At 44.5% G+C, this 17,628-nt stretch overlaps 1 protein-coding gene across 5 annotated transcripts in view; it reads right to left on the reverse strand.

The window, feature by feature from the left end:
- Positions 1 to 17,628, reverse strand: part of SPATA13 (spermatogenesis associated 13) — a 371,963-nt gene that overhangs the window by 122,052 nt on the left and 232,283 nt on the right. The gene's annotated exons all lie outside the window — the stretch shown is intronic.

A 17,628-nucleotide genomic window follows, 5' to 3' on the forward strand; every position in this document is an offset into this window, starting at 1 on the left:
AGTTGGAACTGTCAAATTATAGATGGGTTAGATAAGAAAACACCTATCGAAGAGATCAGAAGGAGTCAGCATAAAGAATAACAATAGTTCTCATTTGTTGATTAGTGACCATGTGCCAGGAGCCATGAGAAGGACTGTACAGGTATGATCACATGTAATTACTCCAAAATCATGCATTAAGCAAGAGATAGAATTTGAACACATTCTGATCCCAGCACTAAGCTCATCACCATCATGTCATTATCTTCCTGATAAGACATATATTTTTATTAGCGGTATCATTTATTATCATAACAAATATTCTTGACTAAGATTTTAAAAAATAGGTTAAAGATGTCCTTTTAGCTATATCTGGATGACAACACCTGTCACAAAAGCAATATACTTGAAAAAGAACCTAAAGATGTGGTGTCATGGATGCCTGATCTCACCTAACAGTGTCACAGACTTAGCAAAAACCCCAGTACTCTCTTAATCTGGGCAAACCACAGAAGTAGAGCTCAGATCAAAAAAGCAAGTTCCCCCACGCTTCCCCCAGCTCCTGCACTGGTGAGTTAACTTAAAGCCATACATCCTGTCCTAAGAACTACATCTGTAAAGAAACAAACTGCAGATGGGATTAGACAAGGTTCTGCCCCCTCGTATCCTATCACAAACAGAAGGATTCTGAGACATTCAGCTTGAAAAAGACAATTTTTAGGGAAGATGGCATAATGGTTTTGCTATGGAAGAAGAATTAGAAATTTCCTCAACACACACTCTGGTAGAATAAATGTCAAGAATGTGGCTGATTTTCACTCTAAGACAGAAAATTCACTGAAAGATGTTGACGGAATGAACACACCGTCCAGCCACATTCACACTTCTCACCTTCAGCAAGGCCCAGAGGCTGGGAACCACAGACTGCGAATGGATTACAAACCTCTGAGGCTCCCTCCAACTTTAAGCTTCTACTGTGAAAAGAATACACAGCAGAGAGTCTACAGTTATAGTCTTCCTGTTAACAGCAGAAAAGGTTCTGCATCACTCCCTTGGGAAGAAGTGGCCATCTCGGATGTCCCCTGGTTACTATTCGACCTCTCACTGGCGCTGGTTCTCACCTAATTTTGCTGAACTACAGAACCTCTTAATAGTTTCTAAGTCCTGATGACAACACGTGGGACAGGCCCACATCACGCTGGCAGACTCTGGGGAACCAGAACAAAGAGTCTATGAAGCAAGACTCATCTCCTTGCTTGATAGTATGTCGAGTTGTAAATTCCAATTGAGGCCTGCGCTGTGATGCAGCAAGTTAATGCCCTGGCCTGAAGTGCTGGCATCCCATATGGGCACCAGTTCGAGACCCAGCTGCTCCTCTTCTGATCCAGCTCTCTGCTATGGCCTGGGAAAGCAGTAGAAGATGGTCCAAGTCCTTGGGCCCCTGCACCCATGTGGGAGATCTGGAAGAAGCTCCTGGCTCCTGGCTTCGGATCAGCACAGCTCAGGCCATTGAGGCCATTTGGAGAGTAAACTAGCGGATGGAAGACCTCTCTCTCTCTTTCTCTGTGTAACTATGACTTTCAAATAAATAAATAAAATTCCAATCGACACTTACTAAGGAAACTGATGTGAACTAGCACAAAAATGAGATGGGATAATGCCTCCATAATAATCCCATGCCAAACCCAACAACGCCTCTGTGGGCAATATGTTGGATTTTGTCTACCAGATGTGAAGGATTTAAGGGCAAAGGGTTTCAGATATGCATGAGATTTTTTTTTCTCATTTCTGGAACATCCAGCAAAGCAATGTGATTCTGAAACAGACGCTGCTTTATTGTAAAGCAACTTTCAAAGAGTCGATGTTTTTTTCAGAGTGCTGGGAGAGGGCAAGAACCATTGAGAGTTTACTGAATTTAGAAGTAAAACAAGGTCACAGGAGAGGAAAAGTGAGAAAGAAAGGAGTTTAAAGAACAACAGCTCTGTTCTTGAGCCAAACACAGGAGCTCCTCAGTGTCTGGGGGAAAGTGGTCCCGGGATCCCAAGGATACCTAAATCCATGGGTACCCGAGTCCTTTATATAAAACAGGCTAGCATTTGAATAGGATTTACACGTTCTCCCATATACTTTAAGTCACCTCTGGTTTACTTAAAATTCCCAAGACAATGTAAGTGCTATGTAAATACTTATTAGACAATATTGTTTAGGAAAAAAGAAAAAAGTGTATATATATTCCTTAAAGGCACAATTTTACGCCCCAAATATTTTCAACCTGCTGTTGACTGAAACTCAGGATGCTAAAGCCAATGATACAAAGGCCTGACTGGGGCACATGTTCATTGGACTTCAGTCCAGGGGAAAATCTGCCTCCAAGAGACCCCACACCCATTGACAGACCTGAGGAACACAGTGGTACCCAGTAGTTCTGGTGGTTGACGGCCCCTCCCTAATCCTAAGCAAATTTTTAAAATTATCCAGAACATGGAAATATGGCTAAGGATGGCTAGTGGCCCTTTCACTATCACACCAGAACAAGTTCGGGTGGTCTGGGCAGAGATCACTGCATTCTCCAAGAAAGGGGACCTTCGTCTAACTTACCATTTACTACCACTGAGTAGGTAAATTGCAGGTTAATTAGTAATTTTTTTGTCCAATAGAGATGCAAATAACTTCAGAAAAGAACTGGAAAGGTTATGGTTTTACTGCCTTCTAGGACATTAACTAGTTTTGTATCCAACTTGGCCAACCCTTCAGTCTGCCTTGCTTGACAGCCTATATAAATCTTTGTAGCACCCTGCTGTTTCCCTCATTAACGGGCTAAAGGAGGCTTTGACAGATGTTCCTGATGTATTTGTTAGCCAGCCACACTTGAACACTTTGAAAGCTTTACTTTGATATACCTACTTCTCCACATCACAACTGCCTATTCAATCCTGCCATCTTCACTGTTTCTTTCGACTGAGTCTGTATTGTGTCAAAATCTTTCTTACTAATATTTTTCACTCTTAACTCTTCTAATGCTTGACTATTGTAGACAATTGAGCAGTTGAAGAGGACTTAGTGAATTAAAGAATTAAATCTTTCTCTAAATATGGATCCTTTCTAAAGACTGAAAAATAATAAAAATGGAAACAATAAAAAGTTTTAGCACAAAGTTAAGATTTCCACAGACCTACGTTCTGCTTTTCCAATGTATTTGATCACGACACCTGGTAACTAGAGATTCATTTTGAACTCATTCCTTTTTCTTCTCTTCAAATTGGTCCTTTTTTCCTAGTTAATTCAATACTCTAGTCTAATTCAAAAATCATTTCCATCATTGTCTCTTCAAAAACACTACTCTCCAACCATCTGCCATTTTTTCTTCAGAAACTGGTATGATATCTATGGACGACTAAGTGTGAGACATTGTACTAAACCATTCCTGTGCGTGAACAGGTAAGAAAGAAACCAAAATTACTTTTTAAATGAACTGCAATCCTTTTTTTTTTTTCTTTTTTTTTGACAGGCAGAGTGGACAGTGAGAAAGACAGAGAGAAAGGTCTTCCTTTTTTTTTTTTTTCCCCGTTGGTTCATCCTCCACTGCACTCCCTGGCCATAGCAGAGAGCTGGACTGGAAGAGGAGCAACCGGGACAGAATCCGGCACTCCAACCGGGACTAGAACCCGGTGTGCCAGTGCCACAGGCGGAGGATTAGCCTAGTGAGCCGCAGCACCGGCTGCATGAACTGCAATCTTTACTTGGTATTCTAAAAAATCATAATCCGCAGTTATGATCCTAAAAAACTTCATTTCCCTCCACTGCATGTCTCCACTCTGAGTGCTTTCCTATTTTTCCCTTTTGTTTTCTATTAATTATTATATTACAAAGAGAAATTTAGCTTCTACAGCTTTTAAATATGGTTCTTTTTGTGCTATTCATTCTCCAGATTCCAACATCAAATGCCCAAATTTGTAAAAAGACCAGGCATGGTCTAATTGTCCTTTTCTCTCCACCACATGCAACTCCAACAATCTGCACTGTACATACAAGGTCACGACTCCTAGAGACCTCAGAGTGACCCAAGCCCACCCAGAAGCAGGTCTGAGGGGGACATTCACGGGATAACAGAATCTGATTTATTCTCCACTTTTCCGCATTGCCTCTCCAAGCTCACTTACTTCTAAAAGTTCTCAGCATGAACTTGCATGCATGTAAAGTGATGCTTAGAAGACGTAAATATCTTAGGCTAAGTCATACAGCAAGTGTAAGAATTGCAGCATAAACTCATAAACTGGCTGCAAAACTCCTTTTCAATGATTTATTCACAAGTATTTTTAATCAGTCAGCCCAGAAATATATCTAACAGTTCTTGAAGGTTCTTTTCCGTTTTATTGTACCTGTACTTGATTTCCACTATCACATTTTAATGCTGCTTCCTCAGCACCATGTGCAATCTTGAAAAGAATGGACATCTTTATGTTCTTCACATCCCCAGTGCAGGGGTAAACGAACCTTTAGGAAATGACTGGATGATGTGAAAGGATAGTGAAAATCTGCTCTGGACTGACTGATGGACCTCACCAAGTTGAAGTCACACAGGAAGCTTTCAGGAAAATCTTCCCAGACTCCCTAAGATGTTCTGTTCTTAACTCAATGCTGGGTCAAGTTAAATGCTGTCATTTTAGTTGAATTTCTTGTCACCAAAGAATTACTCAAATGCAAATGAAATATTAGGATTTGCTATATTCCCCTATATAGTGGTTATGCAGATAATATGGAACATGCCCAACTAAATGTTGAATGTTTTCATAAATGAAAACACAAAACTAACACATTTGTTATAGAACCCAAGAATAGTTTAGCCGAGAACACCCAGTCGTTCAAAGATATACTTACCATTAATCCAAAGCATGACTTTAGCTAACAAATTTAGATCTTTTCCACTTACACCTGTCCAGCCAGCAAGTTAACAGGTGTTAATGTGTATCTACATTAACCCAGTTAGCCATGTTCTCTTCACCTTCCTCTCTCCAAGGAAGTGAAGCTAGATATTAAAGTGAAACCAACAAATCAGTAACTTAGGAGACAAAGAAAGATAAAGATCCTAGAAAAACCACTTCTAGCAGATCAGCATGTGAACAATTAAGAGTTTGGTACGATACCCTATTGTTCCCAACAACAAGTGTAGGTAAAGATGTGGAGAATTCAGAACCCTCTTACACTGGCTGGTGGGAATGTAAAATTGTTCAGTCACTTTAGAAAAGAATTTCTCAGTTCCTCAAAATATTAAACATAGTTGTCATAGAAGCAATACTACTCCCAGGTAAATTCTTTAAGATCCCGAAAACCCATGTCTACACCATGTATATTCATGTTTATAATGAAAGTATTCGTAATAGTTAGGAAGCAGAAACAAAGCAAACATCCATTAATACATGCATGGAAGACAAAATGTACTCTGTCCAGATAAGTGAACAACCAGAAAGCCAGGAACAGTACAGCAAATGTACTGTATCCACATAACTGGACAATCCAGAAAAACCTTGAAAACGTTATTCCATGTAAAAGACACTATCACAAAAGGCCACCTACTGTATGATTCCATTTGTATAAAATATCCAGAAGAGACACACACAGACAGATAGAAAACAGATTAATGATTGGCCAGAGGTTAGGGGATGAGGACGAGAGGCCATCTGCTAACAGGTACGAGGGTTTCTCTGTAGGGTGGTAAAAATGCTCCGGGATCCCTAGGGCAAACGTCCATGGAAATGGGTATTATGAAAAATCATGCATACATCTCAAACATTTTTGCACCAAAATAACCATGTTTTACTTCTATTTCTCCACATTCAGAAATACTGCAAACCATTCAGTTCAATTATATACATGGGTGATCTCTGTGGTATTTTAAATTATGCTCAAGGCTGTTTTTAAAAGCTGTTTTGCCTACTCCCCATGCATTTTGTCATAATTCATCCACACAAGATGCACTCTCTTAGCTTTATTCCAATTAACAAATATTTTGCAACTGTCCTTTGGGTCAGAAAGCCATCGTGAGCTCCTTGGATAGGAACAGATGAAATCACTGATTAAATTTCTGCAGGTGAGGTCAAAATTCCACATACCTTTGAGCAGGTGGAATTTTGAATAGCATACAATGATTCCATCACAGAGCAAAACTGTGAGCGAGAGAAGAGGAAATCCTTGACCTTCTACAGGCACAGCCGGCCAAGTTGCTCTTGGGCAAACACTGCAAGCACAGTTACTACCAAGCTGACAACCAAGTTCTAAAACCAGTGCAGGTAAGGAGGGCATAGAATAACCCGTCTTCTGGGGGGCCAGCACTGTAGTGTGGTGGGTAAAGCTGCTGCCTGCAGTGCTAGCATCCCAATTGCCGCCAGTTTGAGTCCCAGATGCTCTACTTCCGATCCAGCTCTCTGAAATGGCCTGAGAAAGCAATGGAAGATGACCTAAGTCCTTGGGCACCCATATGGGAGTCCTGGAAGAAGCTCCTGGCTTCAGATCAGCCTAGCTGTGGCCGTTGTGGCCAACTGGGGAGTGAACCAGTAGCTGGAAAACCTCTCTCTCTCTCTCTTTTTCTTTCTCTCTCTCTCTGCCTCTGCTTCTCTGTAAGTCTGCCTTTCAAGTAAATAAATAAAATCTTAAAAAAAAAATCTTTTAAAACTTCACTGGCCAGCACCGCAGCTCACTAGGCTAATCCTCCGCCTTGTGGCGCTGGCACACCAGGTTCTAGTCCTGGTCGGGGCACCGGATTCTGTCCCGGTTGCCCCTCTTCCAGGCCAGCTCTCTGCTGTGGCCCAGGAGTGCAGTGGAGGATGGCCCAAATGCTTGGGCCCTGCACCCCATGGGAGACCAGGATAAGTACCTGGCTCCTGCCATTGGATCAGCGCGGTGCGCCGGCCGCAGCGCGCTGGCCGTGGCGGCCATTGGAGGGTGAACCAATGGCAAAGGAAGACCTTTCTCTCTGTCTCTCTCTCTCACTGTCCACTCTGCCTGTCAAAAAAAAAAAAAAAAAAAAAAAAAAACTTCACTTACAAGGGAGGTTGGATGAAGAATATCTCATGCATTTCTTTCTTTCTTTTTTATTTGACAGGTAGTGTTATAGACAGTGAGAGAGAGAGACAGAGAGAAAGGTCTTCCTTCCGTAGGTTCACTCCCCAAAATGGCCGCTATGGCTGGCACTGCGCAGATCCGAAGCCAGAAGCCAGAAGCCAGAAGCCAGAAGCCAGAAGCCAGGTGCTTCTTCCTGGTCTCCCATGCAGGTGCAGGGCCCAAGCACTTGGGCCATCCTCCACTGCCTTCCCAGGCTACAGCAGAGAGCTGGACTGGAAGAGGAGCTACTGGGACTAGAAGCCAGCACCCATATGGGATGCTGGCGCAGCGGGCGGAGGATTAACCAAGTGAGCCACGCGCCGGCTCCCTCATGCATTTCTGTGGTCCGTTGCACAAACTCATGCCTGGGTGACCCACACACAGTGGTACTCACAGCACCCAATCTACTGTCCCACCACTACCAACTTCACTTCTCTGTCCCGCTTTTCAACATTTCCAACAAAACTCTCCTCATCCTGCCAAGAGCCTGGGAACTGGCCTCTTCCGTGACAGGCTCTCAGGCGAAGAGAAAACTCAACCTGCTTTAACTGCATGAGATTTTTCCTTGCTTCTTCTTTCTTAGTTATATGCTTGATATAACAACATTTGGGACAATTTGCATTGCTCATTTAAACCATTTGATATGTACGCACTCATCTTTTGTCGCTGAGTTCGGTGTCCCTGGACCAGAATCTCTGTTCTTCAAGGCCCTCGGCGCCTGTGTGTGAAGCTGCCAGGGTTCACATAACAGAAGGGCAGCAGTGGTCAGCGAGGTAGCCCCAGGATTCCGCCACTGAACTGCAGATGCAAGGATGGGAAGATGGACCGGGAACTTGGACAGCCATGTAGTCTCCTCTACAAACTCTTCTCAAGGTGCTAGCTCTCTTTTGCATTTCTGTCCTTCTCAGAATTTCTTCCCTGCACACATCTCACAATGACATATCTTATAGTACACTGCCCATGAGCCCTCTGCCTCCGCCCCACTTGTCACTGTTGCTCCACCACCTAGCACGGTACCTAACGTGCAGCAGAACTCGACAAGTAACTGGTGAGGACGTGCCTAGCTACATGTCTCCAGCAATCATGCAGACTCTTCTGAGATAAGGCAACTTAATGAGCCTGCAGCCTCCAAGGCCCTAACTGCAGACTCCTCTCTTGGCTTCTGAAGTGCCGCTCTCGGCAGGGTCTTCTGATGCCTTCCCACCTGCCTGCCCCTTCTCCATCCCTACTCACTCCCTCTTCTCCTCTGACCACTCCCAAGATTCCAGACTCAACTTCTCTCTGCAGCTTCCTGACATGCCTGAAGGCCTGCTGTGTCACACCCTCTCCACAGCTCAAGTTAAGGGACCCTAAAAACAGGCAGGTGCATCACCACCAGGAGCCACCCTTGCACTAACTTCCAACAAAGCCATAGTCGCTTCTCACAACACCTCATTGGCCATTGTTGCTCACAGACTTGAGAATACAGATGCTCCTTGACTTACGTTGGGCTCCATCCAATAAACCCACTATAAGTTGGAAATATCCATCAAACACCTACCCCACTGCCTATCACTGCAGAGCATTGGCTGTGTCCTCTGTGACCCCAGAGCTATCCAGCATCGGAGGGAGACTCAGACCCCACAAAGCTAGTCAGGAAAGATCGCAATGCAACTTTCCAAGGGTGGTACCTTCTCAGGGCAGGCCACTCTAGCACTGTCACAAAGTCAGAAAATCTCAAGTCAAGCCACCGTTAAGTGGGCACCGTCTGTATGTCTTCATCTCTCTCTGCCAGCCTCACCCATCTTCCACCCTCACCTTCAGGTTCCTGGAGTCATTCCTTCCTGCACATTTGAGTCTCTAACTCAAACTATGTTATTTCTCCCCAAGATGTGATCTCATTTGTCCATTTTTCTCCTCTCCCATGCATGCAGGGTGTCAGGTAAGGCACCCTCAATCTACATTGAGCGCAAAGGCTTCCTGCTTTGCCAGATGAAATATCAGTCTCCCCAGCCTGGCCCTCAGGGCCCTCAGAGCCCTTATCTCACACACACACACACACACACACACACACCCTTACTTCCACCTAGTCTCAGAAACTTTCAAGAACACTTACAAGGCACAGCATTGGTGACTTCCTTGAAAACAGTAGGAATCATTTCATCTCACATCATTCCTGTTCAAGTGCTGTAAGTGGGGGGCTGCCATTTGGCCTTGCACTTAAGAAGCCCACATCCTACATGAGATCAAGATCTATTCTCTGATTCCAATATACACCCTGGGAAGCAGCAGGTGGTGGCCTCAGCAGCTGGGTTCCTGCCACCCACATGGAAACTAACTTTGGATTGTGTTCCTGGCTTTGGCCTGGCCCAGCCCTAGCCATTAAGAGCATTAGGGAGTGAACCAGTGAATGGGAACTGTCTGTCTGTCTCTTGAACGAATGAATGAACTAACTAACTAACAAATAAATAAATAAATAAATAAATGTAGCATGGAGAAGGAGGAAGAGGAGCCAGCACAGAGGTCGACAGGACTAGGGGAAAATGAGCATGGCAAGTGACACATCACTGAGCAGGGTTGCCAGGAGGGGCAAATTCACATGCTGAGCATTGCAGAGAATCAAGCAGCAGTAAATGCCATTGACTCGGAAATTAAGCAATCACTGTTTGACTTAGAATATGCTTTCATCACTCTCATGAGGTGTACACTGAACACAAGGGGTTTAGAGCTACCTAGTGAGGAAGAGGAGGGAGCTGTTTTCCACTGTCAGACTTCTAGAAAGAGAAGGTGGAGACATAGAGGGCGATGACTGTGTGTGAACAAAACCAGCAGTGCACAGCAGACAGCCAGCAGAGATACTCAGACAAGCTGCCACCTGACAACCAAGAGCTGTACCTGCCTCATCTAATGTCTGCAATGACTCAGGTGTAACTTTGGGGCAGGGAGGATTCAGCAAGAGAAAAAATAGATTTGGTTATACCTATTTCTCCTTTTTCTAAAAAAAAAAATAAAGTTTTTATTATTTGAAAGGCAGAGACACACAGAGACAGAGAGATCTTCCATTCACTGGTTAATGCCCCTGCAATAGCTGGGGTTGGACCAGGTTGAAACCAGGAGTCCGAAACTCAATCTGGGTCTCCCACGTGCGTGGCAGGGACCCAAGTACCTGAACTATCACCTGCTGCCTCCCAGAGTGCACAGGAAGTTGGGACTGGAAACAGGGCTGGGACATGAACCCAGCACTCAGACACGAGATGTGGGTAGCCCGAGCAGCATCTTAGCGGCTGTGCCAAACATTTATCTCTTTCCTTCCTTCATATAGCAAAGGAATTCATGGGTTCTGAAGGCTGCAAGTGCACAGTAGTGATAGTACAGGGTCTTAAAGGGAAGAGATCAGCTGATGACACCGCTTTGACAAAACTACTTTCTGCCAAAGTGTCGCAGCTTGCAACCTGGTGTTTGCTGCAACTGCCCCCTCAAGGAAAAGAATTAATAGAAATCTCTTTGTTGGTTCTGCTCAGTTTGCATAAACCTACACCTACACATCGGACCCACACTGAGGCTCCTTTTAACTGAACAGCATATTAAGTGTGGCTTTACTGCCAATTTTCATTTCCCGAGGATACACACAAGTCAAATGCATTACTGCTTCCAATCCTAGCTCAGTCTTCCCGGCCTTCCTTCCTTCCTTCTTCAGCTCAATCTGATTGACTGTTTCAACAGCTCCATTGCCCATTTCAAACAAGGTGCCCTGCGGAGTGCTTTTCTCAAAAACCGGTATTTTCCATGCAGAAAATGAATGTACCTGCAACATGGTTGTGCTTTGGCTTCCTAGAGTCGAAGGCTGCAAAATTCTGAAAGGTAATAAACTTCTTAGCTACCAGGCCCAGCACAGTGGCAGGATTTAGATCCTATGACAGCCTGAAAGCATTTCAGCTGGAAGGGGCTCGCAGAAGATTGCCAGCATTCTCTTTTTATTCAGTTCTGGGATTTAGGGCACTTTGGTGTAGCTGGGCCATCCTTCTCCTGCACCCCTTTCTGTTTGAAGGCTATTATTAGCCTTCAGCAAACAAGGATACATGGGACTTTATGTATCCTTGACACACCCGAAACTTCTGGCCCTCGTCATACTGTTAATTCCTAATTGCGGACATAGCATCAGATTTTCCTGTGGCTACTCCCAGACTTTCCAATTTTCCACTTGCACTTAGTAATTAAGTCTAAACTGCATGAGCAGGTGAAGGGAAGATGACTCTCTGTGTCCTCATGGTTAGAAGGTCACCATGCCCATGTCTTTGAGTGGGGCCTGTCACGGTTAATTCTGCGTCAGCTTGGCCAGGCCAAGTTGCTTAGTCAAGCACCAGTCTAGATGCCTCTAGGAAGGCAGCTGTCACACGTGATCAACAGCTACAACAGCAGACTCTGAGTAAAGCAAACGACCCTCCAAGACGTGGGTGGGCCTCGTGCCATCAGCCGATGGCCTGCAGAGCAAAGACCAAAGTTTGTGGAAGAGAAAGGAATTTGGCCTCAAGAAGTCCTCTGGTTCCAGACTCAAACATTAAGTGCTTGCTGGAGTGGCCAGCTTGTTGGCCTGCCCTGCTGATTCTAAACTCACCAGCCTGCAGAGTCACATGAGGCAATTTTTAAAATCCACACACACCCACATACACAAACACACATGCACGCTACTGCTTCCATTTCCCTGCAGACCTCTGACTAATACAGGGGTCATGAAGGAAAAAGATTTATTTGTAGGTCCTCAAAGTTAAATCCAGGTAATTAGAACCCGTCAATAAAATGCATCACAGGATTTTTACAGCACCATTCCTGTTTTGTTAAAACCCAGGATTTGCTTAAGCTTTCTGAAATGAGATCACATTAAAAGACTTATCAATAATTATGATGTCCAAAAATTATAGAAGGCTTCTAATGGATTTGAAATTAAAGTAGGGATTATTTCCAGAGGTAATATAAAAGTTATAGCTGACTTTGGCCCTTCTAAACCCCATCTCTTAAGTTCTTTGCACAGGCTCATTTCTTACTGAATGGCTCTCCAGATAGCTTTAGAATAAATTATAGCCTTGGATCAGGAAAATCTAAATTATAGGCTCCTAAAAATCATGCCCATGGCAGTACTTTGCTAATAAATAAAATCCTTTGTGGAAAAAAAAAATCCTTCATAAAGCAGGCAATAAAACTTTACAGAGTGCCTTTCCCATGTGCTGGGCACTATGACAGACAAAGGCATTTATTGTATGGTCTTTTGTAACGCAAACCAGCATCTACTCACTGCCACAAACACCTGTCACAGTGTGGCGCTTTGGTGTTCATTATTAGGAACTGGTTATATTGAACGCCATAAAGAAGGGAGCCGCCCAAACTGACAATAAATGCAATTAACAGAGCCGGTCTCCTGGAGAAGCAACACACAATGCTACACCCATGCACTTCTAAAAAGGGACTGATTCCCAGTACCCACTTTCAAAAGCATTAGTTTTTCCCAAGGAACAACTGAGACAGCTGATTAAACTCCATAACAGAGAAGCAGTGGTCACTTTTTACACACTCTATCATCTAACTTGAAACACAGAACAATGATTAAATAATGGCTTTTCCGTGAACTCTGATTTTCATTAAGATAACTAAAAGAGCCACTTTATTTAAAAGCAACAAACGGGACCCATCCTACCTTCTGCAAGTTTCCAAAAAGTTACAGAGGTCACACCCCAGTGGGTATGATTTTATTTTAGGTCCAGTCACTTGGCAGGAGAGCTCAGACCACGAAATTATCAGAGCTTTGAACTTTGTCCTGCACAGAACACAAAAACCCACCAGCATGATTTGCTAAGTTCACGCTGCTGCCTGGTATTAAGTTAATGTATAACAGCAATCACACATCAGAGAGAGGGGAAAAAAAATCAACAAGTTAAATATACACTCTAGGAAAACCAAAACTGGCAACAACAACAAGAAAAAGTGATCATCTTCGTGATCTAGCTGCTTCTACTTGGACTATACTTTTCCCTTCACTTTCTGGACATGTGGGTACCTCTGCTCGTGACTAAGTGGTTCTTGACTGAAAATAGAACCAAACATTTCTCCTGGAGAATGTTTTGTGTGGAATCTCAACATCCAAGTGACTTTCACACTGATTCTTCAAAATAAGTCATTCTCAGTAAACCCTGAAACCAGACATCTATTTATTCAAAATGAGTCATGCAAACACAGGCTACAAATAAAGAAGAAATGCACAGTTCTAGTTACTTCTCATTTAGCATCGTATTCCACGTTACTTCCCACAATGACCCTAGGAAGGAAGTCAGTTTTTCTGGATGACTTTAAACAAGTGCCCAAATCTGAACTTCAGTCTCCTCTTGTATAGCAAAGCAGGAATAATAATGTCCATTCACGAGCTGTGTAGGAAGCGATCCATACGTGAAAGACACGATGGCACTGTGGAGAACGAGCTTCCAAGAGCACTTTTTTTTTAATTTTATTTATTTATTTATTTATTTATTTATTTATTTATTTTTTGACAGGCAGAGTGGACAGTGAGAGAGAGAAAGGTCTTCCTTTGCCGTTGGTTCACCCTCCAACGGCTGCCCCGGCCGGCGCGCTGTGGCTGGCACACCGCACTGATCCGATAGCAGGAGCCAGGTGCTTATCCTGGTCTCCCATGGGGTGCAGGGCCCAAGCACTTGGGCCATCCTCTGCTGCACTCCCGGGCCACAGCAGAGAGCTGGCCTGGAAGAGGGGCAACCAGGACAGAATGCGGCACCCCGACCGGGACTAGAACCCGGTGTGCCGGCGCTGCAAGGCGGAGGATTAGCCTAGTGAGCCATAGCGCCGGCCCCAAGAGCACTTTTAAAATACTACACAAAGTGAGTGGGCCTTTGGCAGAGTGATTTAGACACTGCTTGGGTCACCTGTATCTCACACTCGAGTGCCCAGGTTCAAGTCCTGGCTGAGCTCCTGACCCCAGCTTCTTGCTAACGCAGATGCATGGAGGCAGTGGTGTTGACTCCAGTCATTAGGTCCCCACCATCATGTCGGAGACCCGGTTCCAGGATTTGGCCCAGCCCAGTATCAGACACTTCAGGCATCTGGGGAGTGAAGCAGCAGATGTGGGAAGGCTCTCTCTCTTTCTCAAATAAATTAAATAAATGTATAAAATCACACCAAGCCAAATCTGGATTTGAATGAATGCCTCTAAATGTCCACCCAGGGTAGGCAGGAATCCAGCTCACCTCTCTTCCTTTCTCAGTCTCAGGCGTGCTGACAGCAAGGCCACTACTGGCCTATGGAGAATGTGATAACATCATAGACGCCTTGATCCGCACCTCCTTAAACACTCCTCATTTAGAGTTCCAACTTCTGGAAGCCATGCTTGCTTCTATACTAAGTGCAATGTGTGAAGATACCCTTGTCATATGTTTCTAGGTCTGCCATTCACTCTTGGCTGGGGGTGATGATAGTTTTCAGAGGGAAATGGGGGAAGAATTGTATCTGTTCTAAAGGAATTTTATGCTGGGGCCGGTGCCATGGTGCAGTAGGTTAATCCTCCACCTGCGGCACTGGCATCCATATGGGCGCCGGTTCTAGTCCCCACTGCTCCACTTCCAGTCCAGCTCTCTGCTATGGCCTGGGAAAGCAGCAGAAGATGGCCCAAGTCCTTGGACCCCTGTACCTACGTGGGAGATCAGGAAGAAGCTCCTAGCTCCTGGCTTTGGATCAGCGCAGCTCCGGCTGTAGCAGCCATTTAGGGAGTGAACCAACGGAAGGAAGACCTTTCTCTCTGTCTCTCCCTCTCACTGTCTGTAATTCTAACTCTCAAAATAAATAAACTCTTTTAAAAAAAGGGATTTTATGTTGACTATATTTGATGTGTATCTGAAGAATTTATGCTCAAATTATGTGATGTAGGCCAGCGTCACGGCTCAATAGGCTAATCCTCTACCTAGCGGCGCCGGCACACCGGATTCTAGTCCCAGTTGGGGCGCTGGATTCTGTCCTGGTTGTTCCTCTTCCAGTCCAGCTCTCTGCTGTGGCCTGGGAAGGCAGTGGAGGATGGCCCAAGTGCTTGGGCCCTGCACCCCATGGGAGACCAGGAGAAGCACCTGGCTCCTGGCTCCAGATCAGCGAGGTGCGCCGGCCATAGCAGCCATTGGAGGGTGAACCAACGGTAAAGGAAGACTTTCTCTCTGTCTGTCTGTCTGTCTGTCTCTCTCTCTCTCACTGTCTACTCTGCCTGTCAAAAAAAAAAAAAATTATGTGATGTTATACTTTGAAAAATTCAGCCCTATACCAAAAGAACCTCAACAGGCAAACAAGAAAGAACAAGGTCAAAAATTTTAAGTTCTTTTAAGAGAGACAGTTTTGGGGCCAGCACTGTGGCATAGCGGGGAAAGCCACTGCTTGCAGTGCACGCATCCCATATGGCAGCCCAGTTCGAGTCCCAGCTACTCCACTTCCGATCCAGCTCCCTGCTAATGCACCTGAGAAAGCAGTGGAAGATGGTCCAAGTCCTTGGTCTCCTGCACCCATGTGGGAGATCTGGAAGAAGTTTCTGGCTCTTGGCTTGAGCCTGGCTCAGCCCTGGCCATTGCAGCCATTTGAGGAGTGAACCAGCGGATGAAAGATCTCTCTTGCTCTCTCTCGTTCTCTCTCTGTGCCTCTTTCTTTCTGTAACTCTTTCAAATAAATAAAATGTTAAAAAAAGTTTTGAAAATGATAATAATCATAATCCCTCAAAATATATAACTTAATTACTTTGAGATCACTTAAGTATATTGAAATCATTCTCTTTTCTGGCAAATTACATGAATAAAGAATATAGGTGAGCAGATTTTTTTTTCAGAAGTTTTAGACACTTTGATCCCAAACGTAGCCATAAACACAGTGCCCCTGTGTGTCACTGATCCACCACCGGCACCAGTGCCACCACTTGGAGCAAGGCTGCTGTGTTCCCTAAGGGTGATTTTGGTTTCACTAGGTCGGTTTAATGGACCAGCTTTGTTTAACTGGCCCGATTAATGAAGTAGAGCCACATATGCTGATAAAATCCACACAGCTGAACATATTTAACCCTAGCAGAACAAAGCTGCTAGAAGCAAGTTTGAAAAGTTAAAGGTTTTGTTTCAAAGTAGGACGAACACGTAACCAATAAATGGTAGTCTTGCAGACCCGGTCACCCCAGCTCCACACGCAGGCCAACGGAGAAGGATTCTTGAGATTCTGACTTAGCCTATCTAGAAATAGGTTTTCCATCTCATCTACTCAGGCCTCATTCCCAACACAGGAATCCTTCCGACAGGAAAAAACAAACAGACAAAAAACAGAAACCATTGTGAGCAGAAATGCTCCACAAGTAGTTTAATAATTTCAACAAAACCTTTCACTCCACCATTTATTGTGCACCACACATCATATGAAGTGTTGAAGACAACGAGTCAGAGGAACACAATTCCTCAACATACAGCACTTGCTGAACATCAGACCGCACGCCAAGGGCTTATCGCTGAGTCTCTGAATTCTCAGAAGGACCTTAGCAAGCAGGGACTGATCCCTGTGTGACAGATCAGGAAGTGGGGGAGGGCGGAACAACAGGCGCTGAACTTGAGTGCCCTGGAGTCCACACATTTTAAGTACTTTCTCAGGACCCCACAGTTTTATGGTCAAGGAAAATGTCAGTCTCAGGGCCTCCAAAAAATATTCCAAACAGTTAAATGACAGTTTTTAGCAGACTCCAAAGACATTCTATAGAAGTTAATGGAAAAAATACTCATTTGCCAAAGAATTTAATAAGGAAACACTTCAATAATCAGCTGTTAAACAAAATCTCCATCTATTGGTGCAAATTAATATGATTTGGAGCCAAGATTAGAAAATCATTAACATTAGACAAATATTAAAATATAAATATCAGAATTTCATACTCATTTATAAAGAACTTAAGATGCAGGCATTTAGCTGAGCAGTTAAGATGTCTGTTGAGGGACCAGTGTTGTGGTGTAGCAGATAAAGCCACTGCCTGTGATGTCAGCATCCCAAATGGGCACTGGTTCATGTCCCAGCTGCTCCATTTCTGATCCAGCTCCCTACTGATGGCCAGGGAAAGGCAGCAGAAGATGGTCCAAGTGCTTGGACTTCTACCACCCAAGTGGGAAACCCAAATATAGCTCCTGGCTCCTGGCTTTGGCCTGGCCCAGTCCTGGCCATTGTAACCACTTGGGAAGAGAACCAGTGGAAGATCTCTCTCTCACACACTCTCTCTCTCCCTATATCCCTGTAACTGCCTTTCAAATAAATAGATAAATCTTAAAAAGAAACAACTATGTAAAAAAGATGCCTATTGGGGTCATGTCCATGCTCCATATCAGAGTGCCAGGGTTCCCTACTTGGCTCTGGCTCTTGACACCACCTTCTTGCTCGTGCAGACCCTGGGAGGCAGTGGTGATGGTTTGAGGGTTGGGTTCCCATCACCCATGTGGGAGACCTGGATTCAGTTTGCCAGGGCTGCTGCAGGCACCTGGGGGGTGAACCAGCAGGAGAGCTCGCTTTCTCCCTGACTCT

Source organism: Oryctolagus cuniculus, chromosome 9, assembly GCF_964237555.1.
Source record: "Oryctolagus cuniculus chromosome 9, mOryCun1.1, whole genome shotgun sequence".
Taxonomy (NCBI): Eukaryota; Metazoa; Chordata; class Mammalia; order Lagomorpha; family Leporidae; genus Oryctolagus; species Oryctolagus cuniculus.